The following is a 21,826-nucleotide window of genomic DNA, read 5'->3' as shown; positions in this document are numbered from 1 at the left end:
ACAAATGGTTTTTTGTGTTCTAAAGTCCTGCTGGTTTTTCTTCAGCAGATTCTGTTACTGATCATAACCAGGCCAACTTATAGTCTTTTTCCCTCTATGGAAATAATAGAAAGGGGATTGCCAAGAACTTGTAATAGAATTTATACTTTCCTTTTCATATTTTGTTAGAGAAAAGCTGTTGTCTATGGTCCTTGAAAAATCAATTTAAAAATGACTCTTATTGGAAAGAGCCACACTAACTGATAGAAAAAAACATTCAGTCTCAATAATCACTTCTTACACATTCTCCTTGAGTAAGACGAACTCCAAAAAATAGTTGTCAGTAAAGGAAATACTTTCCAACATCCACTTCTCATACCTATTCCTAATAAAGCCAGTAAAATGTTTATATATTGTGCTGGAATCTCAGCTCTTTTTTTTCTGGTCAGCACAAAAAAATCTTTATTGCCACAACTTTCAGGAAGTTGCCAATATTTTTAGGTCAGTTACAGACTAATACACAAAGGAGTTTATGTTACTGTAATTTCTATGCGATGGAAACACCTACATCAGTTAAAAAGCAAGTTCACAAGTGAAGAGAGAGGGAAGGAGGAAATGCTTACAAAAGAAGAAAGAAGGTGAGAGGATGAGAAATAAAAGGTGATGCAATAATGACTGTATGAACTATACACTTATTACCAGTTTAGAATATAAGAACAAAAGTTGTGTCATTTTAATTTCAACACCTTTGTGTTGCATAGAAAGTGCCCATGACCTCGTTTCTTATCAATACCATTAGCTATGGTCCGGATTGCTTTTGAACAGATTGTGCTCTCCCCTTGTGTTTAAACTGTTCACGGAATGCTGCTTCTCCACATGCCCGCATCCTTTAGGGAGAGGCTTAAGCACGGCGCCACCTTCAGGAAAATTATGGCATTGGCCGTCAGGCTTAAAAAACAACCAGCCAGTGGACTTCATTAGGGCTGTAAAATCAGGGTACCAGATTGTTAATGTTATTAATGGCTCTTTGTCAAAGCAGTGAAAAAGAATTAAAACAATTTTACATACACAGCACCATAAAATTATCTGTTGTCAGATTTAAAAGAACTGGAAATTAGCTTAGTTCAGATTCCCCTGTAATTTTCATACCTCTTATTAATTCAGCTTTTTTTCACACTCAAGGAACTTGTTCAGACACTATTCTGGCAGTAGAAAAATGAAAATTTTCTATCAGCTTTGTTTTCTAAGTATCTTACAATTTAAGAAGGCTGAATCAAAGGCAAATTTCATGCCCATCATGACCATTTCCTTCATGAATTCTCTGCTTTTGCAACAATTATAATTTCCCTTGTTCATTTGATTAGAATTTTCTTTATCATCTCTTTAGCAATTAGTTTTTAAAAGACAAATATATGCCTACACAGAAAATATGGGGCCATTTCAGAGTTACTCCTCATTACAGATTTATACCTGCCATGAAATGATTAGTTATTTTGCTTTTTACACAGTAATATCAGCTTGATTGTTTCAAATGCCAAGAAAGATTCCCTCAGCAAGGCACCACAGTATTACTGCAATAGAATTCTCAGGAACTTCTAATGCAAAGTGGCTTAGTGTTTAAACATAGAACTCTAAATACTTTTTTACGTAACAATGTATATTTTATATTTTTATTTGAAAACAATTTGTATGTTGAAATCCTACCTCCTAAAGGTGATGATGATATTAGTAGTAGCTGGATATTTTGGGAGGTGGTTAGGTTATGAGGGTAGGGCCCTCACAAATGGGATTAGTGCCCTTATAAAAGAGGCTCCAAGAGATTCTTAGCCCCTTCACTACTTGAGGACATAGGAAGAAGTCTTGGCTATGAACAAGGAAACAGGTCCTCACTGGAATGTGACTATGCTGGTGACTTAATCTTGGACTTGTAGCCTCCAGAAATGTGAGAAATAAACTTCTGTTGTTTATAAGCCACTCAGTCTGTTGTATTTTGTTACAGCTGCCTGGCAATGGCCCTTACCCTAAAAAAATATCAATGTCTTTTTCCTATGAATAGGGATACTTTAGATAACCACAAAAATTTATCTTTAGTCAGTTTAACATTGATGCAATAGTGTTTTTTTTTCTAATCCACCATCAATGTTTCAGTTTCATCTATTATCCTTAACCATATCTATTACAGGATTTTCTTTTCTGGTGCAGAATCAAGTCTAGAATCAGCAATTGTATTTAGCTCTCTTATTAATTTAGTTTTCTTTAATCTGGAATATTTCCATGGACTTTCTTTGCCTTTTATGACATTGACATATTTGAAGAGAACAATACCTCAAAAAAAGAGTTCCCTGTTTTGGATTTGTCTGTTGTTTTGTCATGGTTAGATACAGGTTCTGCATTCCAAGTTGAAATATGTAAGTGACACTAAACAATACTTTCCTTCCCACATTATTAGAATTCTAAAATATAAAGATTCTTTTGGTAGTCCCAAGAAATATGTAATGTGTTTGTCAGTTCTTTCTTTCAAAAAAGATGAATAGCATATCATTCATGAAAACTTTACTCAAGTCTACAAAAAACAGCTATGGAGGATTCAATGGAATTATAGTATTTATTAAAATGTTTAAATAGATTATAAGACCTCAACTTGGTGCCATGATGTCATTTTATAGAATGGAAACTGAGTCCTTAATGGTATGTGTAGTAGGTATGCTATTTGTGGAATTCATTTACTGATTAATGTATTTATAAGACTATGATAGAATATAATGGATAGAGATGCTGTTTGGTATAAATTCAAGGAGAAGAAAATGTAGTAGTAGGCAAAAAGTTCAATGCTCAGTTATAATTTCCTTACTGAGGAGAAGAAACACAGAAATTTATCCATCTGGTATAAAATTTATAAATAAGATGTTATAGTGTATAAGTTTTAAATTATTGATAAACTTAACTGAATGAAAATTATTTCAAGACAAATAATATTCAGAACAAAGAAACTGATTTAAAAATAATGGCAAAAAATTTCCTTCTAATATTTTGTAAAGTTATATTAAGCCAAGGGTTCTCAAAATACTTTCCTTGAATTACCTCATTGAGAAGGTAAAAGAGAGAGAAATTCTGTTGTCAAATAAGTATGTGAAATGCTATAAGTTTTCATCTTTGGAATTGAAAATCACTTCTAGCCAATTAAGATTTTGGAAATCCTACAGTTAAAGGAAATAAAGACAACTAGTTGGAAAAAAAAACCAAAACAAAACCTGAGTCTTACTTTGAAAGGTTAAGTGATTTAGCTTCCTTCCTATCCCTCACCCCCTTCCAAAGCTAACCCTCCAGCTTCCTGGAGGAAGGACCCTTCCTGTCAGCCAACTCTTCTCTGAATATTCCAGCTCTTCCTCTCCAAGAGCTCCTTCCTAATGCTTATGAATCTGTAACAAGCCTCCATTTCATCCCATAGAACACCCTTCACTAGGTTTATCTCTTTTCCTTTTTTCAGACTTGTCTGTTTTCTGTTTTCCTCCCATTTTTTGTTTCTTGCTTCCCCATTTTTATCTGCTTATCCTTGAGATATTGGCACTGCTGGTGAGGCTGTCCCTGGTCCCCTTGCCATCTCAGCCTCTCTCTGAGGGATTCCCCATAGTCCCATTCCTTGACCTCTTTCTTCCAGCTCGGTAAACGCCTATTCCTACCACCAAATGTGTCTCACTATTTACTTGAGACCTCACAAGCCTACAGTCTATGTGTGCTTGATGTACACGTGCTTCAATATTTGTAATCTAGCTCTAGATGACATTTGCTTCTTTTTGAAAGAAGATAATTCTTCTCCCCTTATGTTCCCTGTTGTTAGTGTAATACCTTTCTCAGAAAAAGAGGAAATATGAATTTCCAGATCAGCTGCCAGAGTTCTAAGGAGATGTTTTATGAGATCTTACTCAAATATCATTTGGCAAAACCACTCAAACCCAAAGCTTGAGAATGTGTGCCATTTTGGTGCATTGCATCTGAAAAGGTCCAGTATAAACTGCTGTGGTATAAAAACCATTTTCAGCTGAAAGAGTTTGAGTTTCTGAAATTTCTTGTCTGTCTAAATGTAGAGCCTCCCCATCAAAAAACTTAATTGTTATAAACCCCCTCCCTCAGAGCCCCTCTAATCTTTTCTGTGAGAGAAGTTGGTACCACTTCTGAACATGGTCACAAGATGATCACATCTCCTGTCTATTTTCCTAAAAGTCCTGTATATTTCCCAAAAATCATTTGTTTGTCCATAAATACCTTACTTTCCTACTTCTAAAAGTTATTTGTTCTCCTGGAAGCACTCCTTTTCACCCCCTATTAAGAGAGTATATAATCCCCTAATTCTAACTACCTCCTTGAGTCACATTTCTTTGTGAACTTCTGTGCCGTACATATGTAATTGCATAGGCAATTTACATAATTATATGTAAATTTGTCCATGTTATTTGCATACCTTTAAGTACTAAACCTTAGAGTATACAGGAAAAGTTTTTTTTCCCAGAAAACTTCTGCCACCGAATTGAGTCCTCTTGTTCCAGGTGGTTTTGTTTTCTCACTGAACTACAGAACAAACAATTGATCTGACTTGGAATAAAACAACTCAATGACCACAGAGTCTTTATGACAGTTTATTCCATTATTCTGAGCTAATATATATTAGCTCAGAATAATGGAATATTAGCTCAGAATATATATATTACAGGTCATATATATATATAGATATATACAGGTTTTATATCTATATATATAGATATATAAAGACTGGTAAGGGATATAACATCTTTGGAAATAGTATACAAAAATTTTTATTTAAAAATTTCGAAACTAGGAGGGGGTTACATTTAGCTTCTTATATCTATGCATTTGATTCATTATAAACACTGCTTAGTAACTCAGACTAGTTTTTCAGAGGAAGACTAAGATATTTGTCCATTTTAAATAAAGATTTTTCAGAATTAGGGTTACAAGTCTAATACTAGTTAATCAGCTAACTAGTATTTCAAAGGGAATGGACAAAAATTGATAGCATGAGTTCATGTGAACAGGAAAGTTTTGAGATTCTTTTCTTTTTTTCTCTGTGCTTCTTTTGGATGTCTTTTCCCATTAGGGTATTTCTCTCCATGTCTTTTACTTGCTTCCCTTTCTTTTCTCCTATCTGTTGGTCTCTCCTCCTCCCCTGCTTTGCCTCTACTCTACCATTCACTCTGTCTTTTCCCCTATTTACTGCTCTCATTGAACATAAATGGATTATTTTTAAAAAATATTTGTATTAATGAAATAACATTTGGCATTGCCTGACTCTAACCTCATAACTGTTCCTAAAACTCAAACTCAAAATGAGGAAGGAAGTTACTTTAAATTTAAATGGCCCATTATGACTGACTACTCTTCTCCTTCCTCTGCTCTGAATTCTGTGGCTTTGCTCCAAATTCAGATTTTGTTTACCAGGCTTCCCACAGCTGCCATTAAGAGGGCTCATCATCACTCACTTTTGTTTTTCATCACAAGTAACTTTTTTCCTATAATCTTCCTCTAATTTGGATCCAAATGCAATCAATGAGAGATGCAGGGAATTCTTTATATTTTATTTAGGATCATAGAAAGCAGCTTAGAGTATTGTTGATGGGGCTATGGGAGAGGGTGGTGGGAAAAAGTCTATCATCTCAACTTAAACATTATTTTCTCTTGGAAATAATGGGTGAGGGGTTAATATGTTTCATTTTGTGCTTGTTTAGTTATTGTGTTTGTCACTACATTGGACCTTTAGGTAAGAATAAGTAGTCGCTTTATTTACCTTTACATCCTGTAGTGCCTTGAATAGTACCTGGTAGAATTGGTACTTATAAAGAAAAAAAGGGAGGAAGGAAGGAAGTGTAACAGAGTACAGCAAGCCTCCCCCCCATGGGAGGATTTGTAACAGGGTCCAGGACTTGGGTGTCCAAGAAAATATAGGATATCCCCCTCCCCACAAGGTGGGCCGCTATGGGGGATGGGATGGTTATTTTGCATATCAATGAGTCTAGCTAGGGAGATACCAGTGACTTTGACCCATTACTAACTGGGAGGTAACTCCCCCTGGTTATAGCACCTGCATGAGAGTTTGGAGATGGTTCTCTCCACACAATGGTGTAACAGGGTGCAGTGGGGAGGGGCAAATAGGGATTTGTAATGGGGTCCAGAACTCACTGTCCAGGAAATACTAGAAAAAAAAATATATATAAGATGTCCTCACCCCCACAAGCCTGAGCTGGGGGATGGGACACATGGAGCAGGGCCATTGAGAGTTATTTTGAATAGCAACAGTTTTGCAGATAACCTCTAGGATGGTCATTTAACATGTCTATAACCTTTAACTGGTTTCATAGATATGTTAAACAGCTGTGGCCATACTTTGAGCCAGGGTAATGGGAGTGACTTCAACCCATGATATAATTGGGAGGCAACTCCCCCTGGTTACAGTGCCTGTGTAAGAGCTTGGAGATGATTGGCTTCACACCACAGGGCCACACCTGCCAGGACTTATTATGGCAGACCAGTAAAGCTGGAAAAATATGGAAATACTGGCAGGTATGGCCAGTTGTGGGGGGAGTCAGAAATGGTGCAGCAGAGTAAGATTGGCGCTGGGATTTAAACCCAGGTGCGCAGCCATTCGGCATCCTCTCGGGACCACGTGGCTTGGGCAGAGAAGAACCAAGGATTTCCATTTCTTTTTTTCTGAGATTTCTCCCCCCCTCCACCCCAGACTGGGCAGAGGGGGAAGGAAGGACTGTGAGTTTGTGCGTATTCTAAAGGACTTTGGGATCTCAATGGAGACATTAAGTTATTACTCTTAAGTTTGTATAACTCTTTAAATAAATAACGCTTTTTCCTTTTCACCAATCTCTGGCAGTGAGAGATGTCTTTCCCTGGCAGTGGGTAAGACAAACCTAGTTCAGGGTGGGGGACCCTGGGAGCAGAAAGAGGGGGGTCCATTCAGTAATAGTATATCATTCACCCCTTCCCCCAGGTCTGTTCTGTAACAAGGGCCCATGCTTGCCCAGACGTACTATGGCAGTCAAGAAAGGCTGAAAATATGGAAGTGCTAGCAGGTGTAGCCGATTGTGGGAGGAGTTAGAAATGAAGTTACTGGAGGAAGATCTGTGCCGGGATTTAAACCTAGGCACTGACAGCCATGTGGGAGCTAACCATGTGGTTTTGGGAGCAGAGAGGGAGCTTCCTTGATTGCTTGGCTTAGGAAGCAGGAAAGCAAGATGTAGCAGCCATGCAAGGCTCACTCTTAGCGGTTTGAAAGAATGGAGAGAGACAATGCCAGACCATGTGGGAAGAAAAGGGGTGAAAGGACTCTAGCTGGTGGGCCATGAGAAGGTGCTATGTGGTTTTGGATTAAGAGCTGGAGATTGTGGCAACATAGCTGATAGTGCTGGGAATTGCAGGTGGGCTGTCCAGCTGAGCACAGATTACTGGGAGGAACTAAGGGTCTAGCTGAGCTATGGACTTCTATTTCTTTTCCTGAGATAAGGTACCCCTGACTGGCTTGTCTGGCCTGACTGGGCAAAGGGGGAAAGGAAGGACTGTGTGTTTGTGAGTGTTTTAAGGAACTTTGAGATTTTTTAATGGCGGCATTCCTCTGGTCCTATATAACTTTTGAGTAAATAGTTCCTTTCCTTTTCCAAACTCTGACATTGAGAGCCACAGTTCTTAACACCTGGCAGTGGGCAAAGAACTCACAGTGACAGAAGGACCCCTGGGGGAGGGAGCTTGTTTTGGTGACAGTATCTTGGTCTCCCTACAGTTCCTTTCAGTAACAGAAGGAAGGATGGGTATTTTAAATACAGACTCAGAACCACAGAAAGAATGAGAGATTTTAAAAAATTGTACAATTCTTCACTGCTCTCCTATTCTACTTCTTGGCAATTTCAGTCTGAACTACAAGTGCTGAAACACTGTGAAATAAAATCTGTATTCTTTTTATATTGTTTGTGGTCTGGGTGTAAATAAGAATTACTGGAAATACCCCGAGAATGCTTTATAGGATTTATAGTCTGCTTCCCTAGATGTATGAAGGGAAGATGTATTAAGGGAATTAAACCAAGTACTCTAATTCTTTGATTCTTCAACAAACAAAATTAGCCCATCTCTTTCCTTCTCCAGCTGAAAAGTATAATCACAGCCCTCTCCTGTACCAGGCAAGCCAGTGGTCACAATCTCAGGGAAATACCTGGCCACTGGCCTATGTTCACAACCAAACTGCAGCTGGTGAGAAAAAGCTTTGTTTTAACTTCACTTATTGTCATGTAAAATATCATATATATAAAAAAGCAGGTAGAATAATACAATAGATATACCCTTCATGCAGAATCAACTAAAGCACAAGTGGCAAACACAAGGCCTGTGGGCTGAATCCGGCCCTCCACCTTGTTTTATCAGGCTTGGAACATTGTTTTTACATGGCAGCAGTGCCAAGCTCTTGCTTAACTGTTAAGGAGTAGTTACATTTATACAGTCCTAAAATTACATTCAGACCTTTGAAGGCAAGTGAGAACTGATGTGGCCCCTGGTGAAAATGAGTTTGACACCCCTGAACTTCAGGCTCTTAACTGAATTCTAAATCCATCATCACAAGGGAAGCATGACTTTTGGCCAGCAGGGGGACACCTCTAATAGATCCTTGGATCCACTCCCTGAATCTTTATGCGTTTACCCTTCCCTGAATGTTCCTTCCTCTGTACTGACAAACAGAAGAACTGTGTTGAAAGCTGACTTGCTAACAGCTGTTACATGGGCACATCTTTGGTAGCCTGACCTTGTAACTCTCTGAGTTGCCTAGAACAACTCTGGCTCATGCTGTTGTGCCTCCCTGTGCTCCAGTCAGATTGTTGTCTCTCCATTCCTCATGTGCTAAATGAGACCACATTTCCCAGAGACAGGAGATGCTGTGTTCTCCCTTGAAAAATAACCTGATTGCTGTTAATCCCTACTCATCCTTATCCTTCAGTTTTCAGAATAAGCATCTTTCCTTTCCTTAGGGAAGCCTGCCCTAGCCTCTAATCTAAATCCAATCACCCTGCTGTAAGTGCCACAAAGGCCTGTGTTCACCTATTCTTGACAGCACACCCGGGCATACCCACCATAGTCATCTACTTGTGCACGTGCTGATGGACATGTCTCCCCATTTTTTGGCTGACCTTGTGCCCAGGCATCTGTCAGTCTGCTTGTGTAGACTGACAGTTTCTGAAAGGAGTACGTTTGTCCTCAGTTGCTGAATCTCACATTGTCTCTGTATCTGATCATCATCTTGCAAACATCTTGACTCCTCTGCCTTTCACCACATTGCTGTCTTGTCTGTCAATTTCAACATTTTTGGAGGAAATTTAAAGTATATTCTCACTGATAACTTGAGAATGGATGATCTACAATATAACCCTTTTCAGCTATGGAGGTGAGATTATGATATGATCATTCATAACATATACAGTCTATTCATCACAAACATGATAATTTTTCCCTTAAAGTTACAGTCCCTAAACAAACAAACAATGAACAAACCACTGAATTTTAGATGACAATATAATATTGATTTATCTTTTTCACATTTCTTATTTTTTATTTCAATATTTAAAATATTCACAGATGAAGTATTATATTCACTGGCATCTCCATGCAAGAGGTACTAAACAAAGCATATAGGTATTCCACAATTACAGAATTATATATATGTAACTATGTAAATGTCTACCTCCTAGAATTTATCTAGAAAAATACACTAACACACACAGACTGTTGAGAGTTTCACTGGATTAATTTCCATAAAAAGTGAATAGCAAGATGGAGGAATAGGTGGATACACCGTACCTCCTCGCACAACCAAGAACAGAACAACAATAATTTACAACAATGATTTGCAGTCATAACATCAGAACTGTCAGAGGATTTATCTAAATGGAAGTCGGACAGCCAAGAAGTTGAAGTAGACCCGTACATCCAGAATGGTAGGGGATGACGAGCCAAGCGGGCGCGGGGCTGGTGCGGGTCGGCGGCGTGCGTAGGTCGGGGGAAGTTTGGCGCAGGATCGGTGCGATAGCCATCCGGGGCGCAAGAGTGCAGCGGTGATCCCTGAGTACGCAAGCAGCGGCTGGGGGAATCAGTGGGGCAGCGATTGTGGACCAGGGCAGAGCTCACGGCCCAGAAGCCCAGGGAAGTGTCTGACTCCAGGAGAATGGAACTGTCGCCATTGATCCCTCCTGTCCCCACTCCCTCCCCCGCCCCCACCCCCACATATAACGTCACAATCTAGCGACTGGGGCGCCTAGCCCCGGTGAACACCTAAGGCTCCGCCCCCCACCATAACAAGAGCGACCAGACTGGAGAAAAAAAAAAAATAAATAAAATAATAGGAGAGATAGGGAAAGACATAAGATATGTTTCTAGCAGAACAGATCAGTCCCCCAGGACTCATCCTTTTGAGTGACCAAGAAATAGCCAATCTATCAGATGCACAGTTCAAAACACTGGTGATCAGGAAGCTCACGGAATTGGTTGATTTTGGATGCAAATTACATGAAAAAATGCAGGTTACCATAAAAGAGATGCAGGAAGATATACGGAGGAGAGCCAATAGTGAAAGGAAGGAATCTGAGTCTCAAAACAATACAGTGGACCAGAAGGAAGATAGAATCAACCAAGCAGGAAAGCATGATGAAATAAGAATTAAAAAAATCGAAGAAAAGCTTAAGACCATCGAGGACACCTTTAAACGTTCCAACATCCGAATTATAGGGGCACCAGAAGGGGAGGACCAACAAGTGGAAAAGTTATTTGAACAAATAATAAAGGAGAACTTCCCCATTCTGGCAAAGGGAACAGTCTTCCAAGAAATCCAAGGGGCGCAGAGAGCCCCAAAGAAGTTGGACCCAAGAAGAAACACACCAAGGCACATCATAATTACATTAGTCAAGGTAAAAACGAAGGAGAGAATCCTAGAAGCAGCAAGAGGTAAGGGGACAGTCACCTACAAAGGAGTTCCCATCAGACTGTCAGCTGATTTCTCCAAAGAGACCTTACAGGCAAGAAGGGGCTGGAAAGAAATATTCCAAGTCATGAAAGACAAGGACCTACATCCCAGATTGCTCTATCCAGCAAAGCTCTCATTTAGAATGGAAGAGAAGATAAAGTGCTTTTCAGATAAGGTCAAATTAAATGTAAAGGAGTTCATCATCACCAAGCCCTTACTTTATGAAATGCTAAAGGGACTTATCTAAGAAAAGAAGATAAAGAAAAGACATGTATAGTAAAAGGACAGCAAACTCACAATTATAACAACCACACCTAAAGCAAAACCAAAAGAAACTAAGTAAACAACTAGAATAGGAACAGAACCACAGAAATGGAGGGCACATGGAGGGCTAGCAGTAGGGGGGGGATGAAGAGAGAGGGGGAAAAGGTATAGAGAATAAGTAGCATAGAATGTAGGTTGAAAATAGATAGGGGGAGGGTAAGGATAGTATGGGAAATGTAGAAGCTAAAGAACTCATAAGTATGACACATGGACATGAACTAAAGGGGGGGAACGTGGGTGGGAGAGGGGGTACAGGGTGGAGGGGAGTGAAGGGGGAAATGGGACAACTGTAATAGCATAATCAATAAAATATATTTAAAAAAAGTTGATCTGCATAACAATTATAACTATGTAAAATTTATATATGCAAAGAAAGAGTTTAAACAAATAAAATTAGGGGATTAAAAAAAAAAGAGTAAAACCTCATCAGAAAAGCCCCCCTGCTGAGTACATTAAAGAGCTGGTACTTTACCAGTGATTCCACTTCTGAGAATTTATCTGAAGAATCCCAAACACTAATTCAAAAGGACATATGTATCCTGATATTCATTGCAGCATTATTTACAATAGCCAAGATCTGGAAGCAGCTCAAGTGTCCATCAGCAGATGATTGGTACATTTATAAAATAGACTACTACTTGGCCATTAATAGAAAATCACCTTTGTGACAGCATGAATGGACCTGGAGAACATTATGCTAAGTGAAATAAGCCAGCCAGAGAAAGACAAGCACCATATGATTTCACCTATATGTGGAATTTAATAAACAAAATGGACTAACAAGCAAAATAGTGATAGATTCATAGATAGAGTGCAGGCTGACAGGTGTAGGGGTGGTGCTGGTTGGGAGAGGTGAAGGGATTGAGCAAAAAAGAAAAAAAAAGGAAAAAAAAAACTGATAGAGATACAGTGTGGTGATTGCCAGGGGGTGGGAGTTGGATGAGAGTAGAGGGTGGAAAAAGTGATGAACAGGAACTTGACTTGGGTCGATGAACATACAACACAGTGTACAGAAGATGTGATGTAGAATTGTGCACCTGAAACCTGTAAAAAATTTTTTAATCAGTGTCACCCAAATATGAGGGGCAAACTAAAAAACCGAGAATTTATTTATAAAAAATTGTGTGTTTATTCTTACATGTTTAAACTTCAGTCACCTTCAAAGTACTCTTCATTTGATGTAATACATCTATGGAGACATTTTTACCACTGCTCAAAGCAGTTTTTGAACTCATCGATTTTGATGCCTTTTTGTGCTTCTACTGTTTTTTGTTTCACCTCTTCCACTGGCAAAATGTTTCCCTTTGAGGACATTTTTCATGCAGGGAAAAAAGAATAAAAACATCACTCTGGGTGAGGTTGGGTGAATAGGGAAGGAGGGGCATGGGGGCCATGTCATTGTTGTTCAAAAACTGCTGAACACTCAGTGGGGTGTGGGCAGGTGTTCTTGTATATCACCCATCATGAAATGGGCAAACGTGTTGAAAGAGTCTTCAAAAAAAATTTACTGAAGCTGAATGCAGCCTCTCACAACAAAGCCAGATGGTACACTGATACAGATGGGTTCCTAGAACACTCACCTAGTAGGAGAAGCCTGCACTACAAGGGGACTGCCCTCCAGAAGATAATTTCCATTTTGGGGGATCCCTTCTAGTAAATTCAATAAAAAAGGGAAAAATCCTTTACAGTTTCAAAAGTGAATTTGAAGCTCATACTCATAGACAAAAGAAGGAACAAGCATTTGTTGGGCCCTTGTTTTGTGCAGTGATGTGCTAGGTACCTATATCCTTTACCCAATTTAAATTTCATGATAATACTGGAAGGGCAAGTACTATTTTGCACTCAGGGAAACAGACCCAGACAGAGATTAAATAACTTGCCTGAGCTCACATAATTAGCAAGAAGGGCAGGTATCATATTGTATAAATTCACAATTTTGTACACCACAATAATAGATTGGTATGGTTACCCCCAACAACAACTGGGGAGGTGAGTTCTTGGATCTCCCACAATCTAAACTTAGGGGATGACAACATGGGGTGTTGCAGTAGTGCCATCTCCTCAGTATCTGACCCCCAAGAGGCACCCACCTCCTTCAGGCTCAGGGCAACTGTAATTGTTCCCAGGCCAAAGGATCCCATTTGAAATTATTTTCACAAAGTGGATCAGAAGCACAAGATCCTGGGAGTAAAGTCATGCTCTTCACTCCTTCATATTTTCTGAACAAAAACAACCCTCCTAGTTTTATTGGATTTTTGCATAAAGAAAAATACTGCCTAATTATAAAATGAATATTGAGAACCAGGATTGTTTTCTATTTTTTTCAGCATGTTTAGAGCTTGTCTCTTAGTTATAGAAGTAAAAGCAGTAACTCTACTTGGCTGGCCTCATGTTGAATTTAGCCAGTCAAAAGAATGTAACAACTGAAAAAAATGTAAACCCTTCTACACTCACATCTTTGTTGAATGTGGTGAAGGTAAGGACAGTAAGACAAGCTCCAATGTGTCCAAAATGTTCTAAAACTTCATGCATTGAAACCATTTTATTGGTTTTAAACCTTGTAATAGTTCTGACTAAAGGTATTTAAATGCTTTAATATGTTTAGTTTGGGCAGGGATATACATTCTTTTGGTAAGCCATTCTTAGGATTTCAACATCTTTGCAAGGCAAATTGTAAGGCTGCTAAGGTGTTAATAGAAAAATGCTGAATTGAAATGAAAAAAAATGTTTTGATACAAATGTAGTTGAAGAAAATTGTTGGGAGAAGCAAACAATCACTACTCCTTCTAGCAAATGTGGGAAATAATTTCCTTCCTGTTGGGAACCACCCAGTCTGGTTTCAGAAGCTGTAACCCCCCCCCCCCCCCCATGGCTAAAGCTGAGTGAGAGACTTTGGGACCATAAGCCACTGAGGAGACAAAGCTTATCTCCCTGGTGGGAGCGCTGCTTCTGCTCCTTTTACTTCATCCATAACTGGCCCCCAATGCTTGATTGGTTAGCCAATGACAGGTAAGATTCCCCAAGGGGGGAATGACCTAAGACAAGCAAATCATGGGGAGGCCCCAGGGAAGGACTTGGGGGGCTATAGCAAAAGGGGGTGATGGACCCTCACCCCTTGGTTTTGACATAGCCTGAATCCTCATTCTGTCTGCAAGAAGTCTTCTAATCTCTTGGCTGCCTTACTTCCCCTGCCTGACTTAAGCCTGAAACAATGACAGAGGGCAATACAGCCCTGTGCTGGAAAGGGTGGGTTCCCTGGGTGATCAGGCCTAAGAAAGAATAAGTAAAATCCTGTGAAACCTGCTTTGCTAAGAATGCTCTCAATTAAATGATAAGGGTCCAAGCAAGAAGTGAGTTTGTTTCCCAAAGTTTTGTAGCCCTTTAGCTAACAGACCCTGACTCAGAATAAGCCCTCATTGTTCTTTGTATGTTATCTATTGTTTGATCCTTACTGCCTGACAATGAGTGATGAACTTCACCTGTATTCCTGTGCCAATTAAAATCCAATAAATACCTGTCAAGGCAAGGGTCGGGGCATTCTCCTTTGAGAGAGTGGCCAGGCCACTCCGAGGCACCCTCCCCTTGAGAGAATAGCTGTGCTGCCCCTTTTCCTCCACAGGACTCGGTAGTCTGTGTGAGTTTATCTCATATCTCATCCATAACACTGTGGACACTGTAGTCCGGTGTCCACATCACCTTCCTGTAACTTTTTTGGGGTTGTGATCTGTTTAAAAATCAGGAATTTATTGTTGTAGCCCTTTGGCTGCGGTCCCTGTGTGCCCTGACAGCACCATGCGTGTCAGCCAATGTCAGTCAGGATGGGCAATTATTGAACTGCCAGATTCTAAATGAATTAAATGGGTAAGTACATGCTGCTTTGGGGGGAAATTTTATTATTTTTAGATCTTCATTAAAATTATCCAAGAAGACAAGCATTTTGTGTGGGGGACATTGAAAACACCTAATATTTTTTTCTAGAAAAAAATTCTGCATGTAGAGAAAGTTGGAAAGCCACCATTCTTTGTAAAAAGTTACAAATTGCATGATTAAATTTATAATGAAAATAAAATAATGATAGAAATTACTACTCAAAAGGCATATGTTAAGTAACTGGAGTTGCTCAATAGAATTAAATTTTCCTTTAGGATAAGTTCATTTCCTATACCTTTTTTTTAGCATCACACTATTTTTTCTTAAAAATTTTCTCTTTTGGATGGTAAGGGGTGTAGTGGTTGAAAATGAAAAGAAATAAGAGGTAAACAGAGACAGACAAGCAGATAGAACTTGTGTCTTTCTCTCTCCTGTCAGAGAGGGACATAGCTCAACATGTATCAAACACTGCTATGTTACTGAATTTTTCACATTTCCCATCTCATTTATTTCTCACACTATCACTTCTTTGATTTAAATACTTTGTCCATTTTATAGATGAGGAAATAGAGGCTTAGACAGCTGAAGAAATCTTACCCAGATGATGGCTAACTTTTTCTGTAAAGGGCCAGATAGTTAATAGTTTAGGCTTTGCAGACTGTGAGGGTCTCTGCCACGAGCTTTTAGCTTTGCTGTTGTAGCAAGAAAGCAGCCACGGACAATACTTACACTGGTGAAAAAATAGGCAGGGGGCTGAATTTGACCCATGGGCCTTAGTTTCCTGACCCTCAGCTAACCTGTGGGCACATTTTTAACAAGTAGCAGAGATAGGATTTATATCCACATTTTTCTGACTGTAAGTCCTTACACTTTTCCCTAAATTCATTGAAACATTTTAGTCCAATGATGAAACCTGGTAACTTTGGGAACACTTTGTTTGTGGTGCGATGGCTGTCTGAATTAAAGCTCAGAGGCTCTGTGACTTAACAACCAAATGAACAAACAAAACTAGAGGAAACTTCTTGGTGTCAGTGTATCGTATACAAGGTTAAAGAATGAGCAGAAAGAAAAGAATAAAGAAAAGAAGGTTGGCTCTTTGCACCTTAAGTTTTCTAATAGGAACACAAATGCCACACTTCAAAAAACTTTTTGGTCATTTCCAGGAAAGCAGGTCAGCATTTGCAAAGTGAAGGGCAGGAGGACTCACAGGTGCAGGCTGGTCTCCTTCAGGCTTTATTTTGTCTCTGAGGGGGAAAGGGCGACCACTTACAGCTAGCTGGGCTCCCAACCACACCAGCAGAGCATCTGAGACAGAATCTTTAGTTGTTTCTCCTTTCTTATGTTCCCAAGGTACCTTTGCTACCTGCCATGCATATGAATTTGATGGCCCACAAGTCAGATATCAACTGCTAGCATCACCAGTATTGACTATTAGTGGCCTATTTAGGGAGGTCTGTAAATTAAGGCACCTATGGGATTGTGACAGAGTCTGGGTCACCAGAGTTTATAATCAAGTGTTAACTCTAATGAGAACTACTTCTGGTCACCCACATTCAGAGTTACTCATGCTTAGAGGACTTGAAAGTGAACTCAGAAGATGGGAAATGGGGATCAACGGTGGTCGAGGTAAATAAAACTAAGGTGAGGAAGGAATGTTTGGGGTATAGGGTGTGTGGCATGGGGTGGAGGCAGAGCCAAGGATCTGTGGGGTGGTGCCAGTGTGTGATGTTCATAATTATACAAAGAGGCATAAATATTTTGTGCTTATGGACACTGACAGCCAAAGCCCCTTTCTGGTAGGAAAGTTGAGAATCAGCTTAAATGAGGCTCTGCCTACTGTGGAGAGAGGGAGACAGAAAGAATGCCCATGATGGGAGTGTTTCCAAAGGATAGTCCATGGAGGGAAGGCGAGGCCCTGGTCATTTGTGCAGACATGTGGCTGGCACTGGACCAGGAGCTTGCTTCTGGAAGGCTCAAACTCAGGTCCTCCCCTCTATCTCTCCCTCAGTTCCTTCCTCTTACAAACATTTTCTGAACATCTATTAATTGCCAGGTGCTGAGGACACCAACACAGTTCCCTAAAGGAACTGCAAGTTGGTGTGGCGGACAGACATCTATTTGGAGCATGCAGATTTCCAACCTGGTGAGCAGAGTATAGGGGAGAGAGAAAGAGGTCTGGTGCTGAGGTTCCACCTAAGAGAGAAAGGCAGCCCAGGAGGAGATGGCACATGCAAATCTTGCAGGTATGGCTGAGGCTGGAGTGGGGAGTAGAGGGAAGAAGACAGCTGGCCAGAAGACAGGATATGATATACACCAGAACAGGACTTGGACTTGGGCCTTATCATGGAGGTAATGGCACCTACAGTAGCCTCAGGGCAAGGTGTATGAACCCTTAGGTGGCAGGCTGAGGTGAGGGGAGAGGGGATGATCCAGGCAGAGGTGGGAGGCTTTGCAATACATCCAGGGGACATAGCGATGAGGAGAGGGAACTTCATACCTACCAGCTGTATGACTCTGGGCAACTAACTTGACTTTACCTATTTGTCACAGGTTTGAGGAAGAATCAATGAAATAATGTCTATTAAAGTTTTTTTTTTTAATCACTTCCCAGCCTTTTGGCTAAGATCAAGTGTCAAGTATTTTTGGAGGAGAAAGCTTTCTATATAAATATTAGTCATCTGAAACTGTAGCTTTCTTCGTAATTTTGCCCACTTTGCCCCAACCCTCCCCCAGCTCTTTTATGCTTCACTTAAAGGAAGTTTTACTGGAGAAGGTTGGCTTTAATAGATTAAGAGCAGAGGAAAAATTGAATAAGAGGTACAGATATTAAAGACATTCTCTTTATAGGTACTAAAGAACTTCTTTTGACAGGATACTATTTCTAAAACTCACTTTAAAGTAGGGGGGGAAATAGTTCACATTATTTACGTAGATGGACTAGGTACTTCATTTTATTTGGATTAAAGCCTGATAAAAAAAGAGGCCATTCAACTGGAAAGAAGGGAAGGCAGAGAAATGGTTTCAGAGTTTGCAGGAAATCATGAGGCACATACAGGTTTTGGTGGCCCAGTTATGGGAAATCCCAGGTGACAGGGACAGTGTTAGTCCATAGCATTTTCCTGAATTGTATACAAGAAAGGAGGGTTCGTGGAGGAGGGTATGGCTCAATCTAGGGCACAGGTAACCTCGAACCCTAGTACCTCCAGGCCCCAGATGGGTCCCACCTATGGCTGGAAAGAAGTCAGTGAAGGGCTGGGGGAAAGGGCTCTGGTTGGAGAAAGACAGCCTGGGGGAAGGGAATGGCTGCCCTTATGCCATGTTGAGGTCCTTGGGAAGGGAAACAGACATTTATCTTCTTTGATTGCTTATTTTTCCTCACTTTATTCCTCAGTTTCTGGCAGGAATGGATGCCCTTTAAAAATATCTTGCTTTTTACAAGATGTAGCTTTCTGTAAGAATCTTTAGTGTTTAATTGTTTGCCTGGTGTGTGGGGTTCAAGGAGAGCAGCAAGAGGCCTTTTTGGGGGGTGTTGGAACCTCCAGCTTCTGCCTGATTTTCCAGTTCTTGCCCTTTGGGTTGCCTTATTTTCACTCTGTCAATAAAAAGAATGTAGCTTGCTGCAGGGACCATGTAATAATGCAGCAATAAATTGTGCTTTCAAGCTTGGCAATGCCTTTCTAGGTGATTTACAAAAAATGATTCAATACCCTGAGGACATGGATTTGTAGCATTATCTATTCTTATGGTTGAACTGGCTCAGAGAAAGCTCACCCTGTGAGAAGGATCCCAAGGTCTCACACATGTCCCAAAGGCAGGCCAGGTTCAGCCTTCTCAGCCACTCCTCCCCTCACTCTCTCTGCCTTCTGCTGGGACCTTTCCCCTCTCATCTTTCAGGGGTCTCTTGGCATACTCCTTCTACACAACTGTCTCTGTGCTTTTGAGAAAGGAAAGATGAGTGTATTTTGGAGAGGAAAGGCTATGAGAGCATCTGATAATACCATGAAGATTGCCTTGCAGGGGAGAGTAACTAGCTGCTCTTTATCTGGGAGCAGAGGGAGCAGCAGCAGATTCCAAGCTGAGACTACCCAGTATTTAAAATCAGAAGGTGGGGGATGGGGATAAGGAGGTGGATTCCCCTCCAGCCCTGCAGGCCTTTGAGCAATTTGATGACTCTGCATTCCCACCTGTCCCAGTGATTAGTACTCAGCCTCCTACCTGGCCTTCTGGTCTTTATCTTCACTTTGTTGTTAACTTGAATTGTCTGCAGAGCATATCTGAATAAATTCCCCCCAGCTGATAACCCTTTAAGGGCTTCCTGTTGCTCCACAGGATGAATAAGGTACCATGTGCTTCCAAAGCCAGCCCTGTTTAAACCCTCTGGTTCTCCCTCACTTTCTGCCTCTCCCTCACTTTCTGCCTCACCTTCTGAGCCTCTTCCTCTCTTTTGCTTAGGCTGCTGTGTCCCCTTCCTCCAGCCCACATGGAGGACTCCTGCACATGCCTCTGCACCCAGGGGCCCATCTCACTGGCTTCTGGCTCCTATATTGCTGATTACAATATAATCAGCGCCTCCTGAGGCCATAGCACTCCACTGCCTTGTTGCAGCCTCTCACTGCTGGGAACTAGCCAGTGTGCTTCCCCTGCAACTTGCTCCTCCCCCACCCTCCTTCTGACACCCAGTGTAAGACACGAAGGAAAGAACCATGCTTGAATTTCATCACAGGTGAGTAGGCTTGACTCTTAACTCCTAGGACTAAATGCCAGGAGTAGGAGAGAGCGGTTGTGAACTTCTTTGTAAACTGTAAAGAGTTCTTACAAATATTAGGCATTATGGCTATTGTTTAAAGAATAAAACCCAAAGGAAAGAACCTCACAGTCTGGATTACTGAGGAACATTGTGAAATTTCTTTTCATAAGTCTGTGGGTGTGAGAGATGCCTTCCTTTCCAAAGGGATAGACCATCAAACCTGTCAAGGGTCCTGCTGGTCCAGGAGTCTTAAATGACAAATGGCTTGCACTTTGGAAGTCCTCAAACACGTGTGATAACAGCTTCCCAGCCAGCCCTCTTATCGAGGGATACTGATACCAATTCAACCATCCTTTCTAGTATAACCTTACTTTAGAAATAAAAAAGCCCTTCACCAGCTCAGCTCCACTAGTTCTCTATGTGTCATGTGTGATTATGGCAAGGTTCCTCATCACACCTGATCCTAAGGATAAAGGGAGTTGCCTTTTAGCTAGTCTGTCGTGTTTTTAGGTGGTCTCTCAGTTACTAAATATGTGAACCACAAAATCTGTTTGGGAAGACATTTACTTTAAATGACCTATATCATTGCTAGTTTGGAAGGATTATAAGGAATACTAAAAAATCATTAAAAAATTAACTCAGTTCAGGAATTACTCCTGGAAGTCACAATTAAGTTTTGGTTTTGATAGAGTTCAGGACATGCTACCCCAAAATATGCCACGCTGGCACAATGAACATTTCAAGCTGAAAGTTTGAGAAACAGCAGGTTCTGGAAGGATTTTCTGACTTTCCCCTGAAACAGGTCATAAGACCCTGATGTGAGAAGTACCCTCCCTATACCTGGAGGGAAGGAGCATCCTTACCTCTAAGAGGAACTCTGAAAGGAATCTGAACAAACAGGTCTTGTCAAGCCCTCCCCCAACCCAGAACCTGCCCCAGTTTACTACACTGGCCTCAGAATTCCCCACAATTTTCCTATCTTCATCAGACTTCATACAAAAACACTCAGATTCATCTGCTTTCTCGGGTCTTCATTTTCTTATGAAGGCTTGTGCATCACAGAAAATTTATTTTAAATATACTCGTATGCTTTACTCTTATGAATTTGTCTATTGCTACAGGGCCCCCAGCCAAGAATTTAGAAGGATAGGAGGAAAATATATTTTTCATTTCCTCTAGCTCTTATAGTCAGCTTTTCAAAGCAACAGAGTAAGTGGTTATGAAGGTCACTAATAGCAAATGAGGACCTGTGTCCACCTGATGGTCACCATACTGTCTCTAGTGAGAACCTCAAAGACCTGTTCAGAATCTGCCCTGTCTTAAACATTTCAGGAAAGGTACAGAGGCACAGCTCCTGGAACTGTTCAAATGACTAGGAAATGGTGATGAAGGAAAGAGATAAATTTTCTCAATCTAGATATTATTTGCTATGTATGTATGAGTAAATTGAGTTAAATAATATGAATAGACACTCAGCTATATCATCTTCATCCTCCCAACATTAAATAATTAAGTTGGCTTCAAGTCCACTTTATGTCTCCTCCTTTCATTTACAAAATAGAGGGTAGCTTTATTTTAAAAATCACCCCAAACAGGCAAATACACTAATGCCCAGTTCCAAGTAGTTTGTAGTCTGAATTTGGAACACCTTTGGAGACCCAGAAAAATAAGTAGTTGTCAGGATGGGCAGGGCAGGAGAAAATGGTGGCCGAACTACAACCCAGAAATGATGGCTGACGTCAACCCAGGGAGCCGAAAAGGCGGGCTTTGACAAAATGGATATCTGCACGGCAACCTGAGCCCAAAGAGAACCACCAATAATATATTGCCGCTTTGTTCAAAAGGGACCAATCCCCAGCTCCCACAGGGAGAGCTAACCCAAAATAAAA

General features: G+C 40.6%; 1 protein-coding gene across 2 annotated transcripts in view; it reads right to left on the bottom strand.

The window, feature by feature from the left end:
- Positions 1–21,826, bottom strand: part of XKR4 (XK related 4) — a 451,436-nt gene that overhangs the window by 11,580 nt on the left and 418,030 nt on the right. The window lies entirely within an intron of this gene.

The sequence above is a fragment of the Phyllostomus discolor genome, chromosome 7 (genome assembly GCF_004126475.2).
Source record: "Phyllostomus discolor isolate MPI-MPIP mPhyDis1 chromosome 7, mPhyDis1.pri.v3, whole genome shotgun sequence".
Taxonomy (NCBI): domain Eukaryota; kingdom Metazoa; phylum Chordata; class Mammalia; order Chiroptera; family Phyllostomidae; genus Phyllostomus; species Phyllostomus discolor.
The sequence above is the reverse complement of the archived record's forward strand: the minus strand, read 5'-3'. Positions and strand labels throughout refer to the sequence as shown.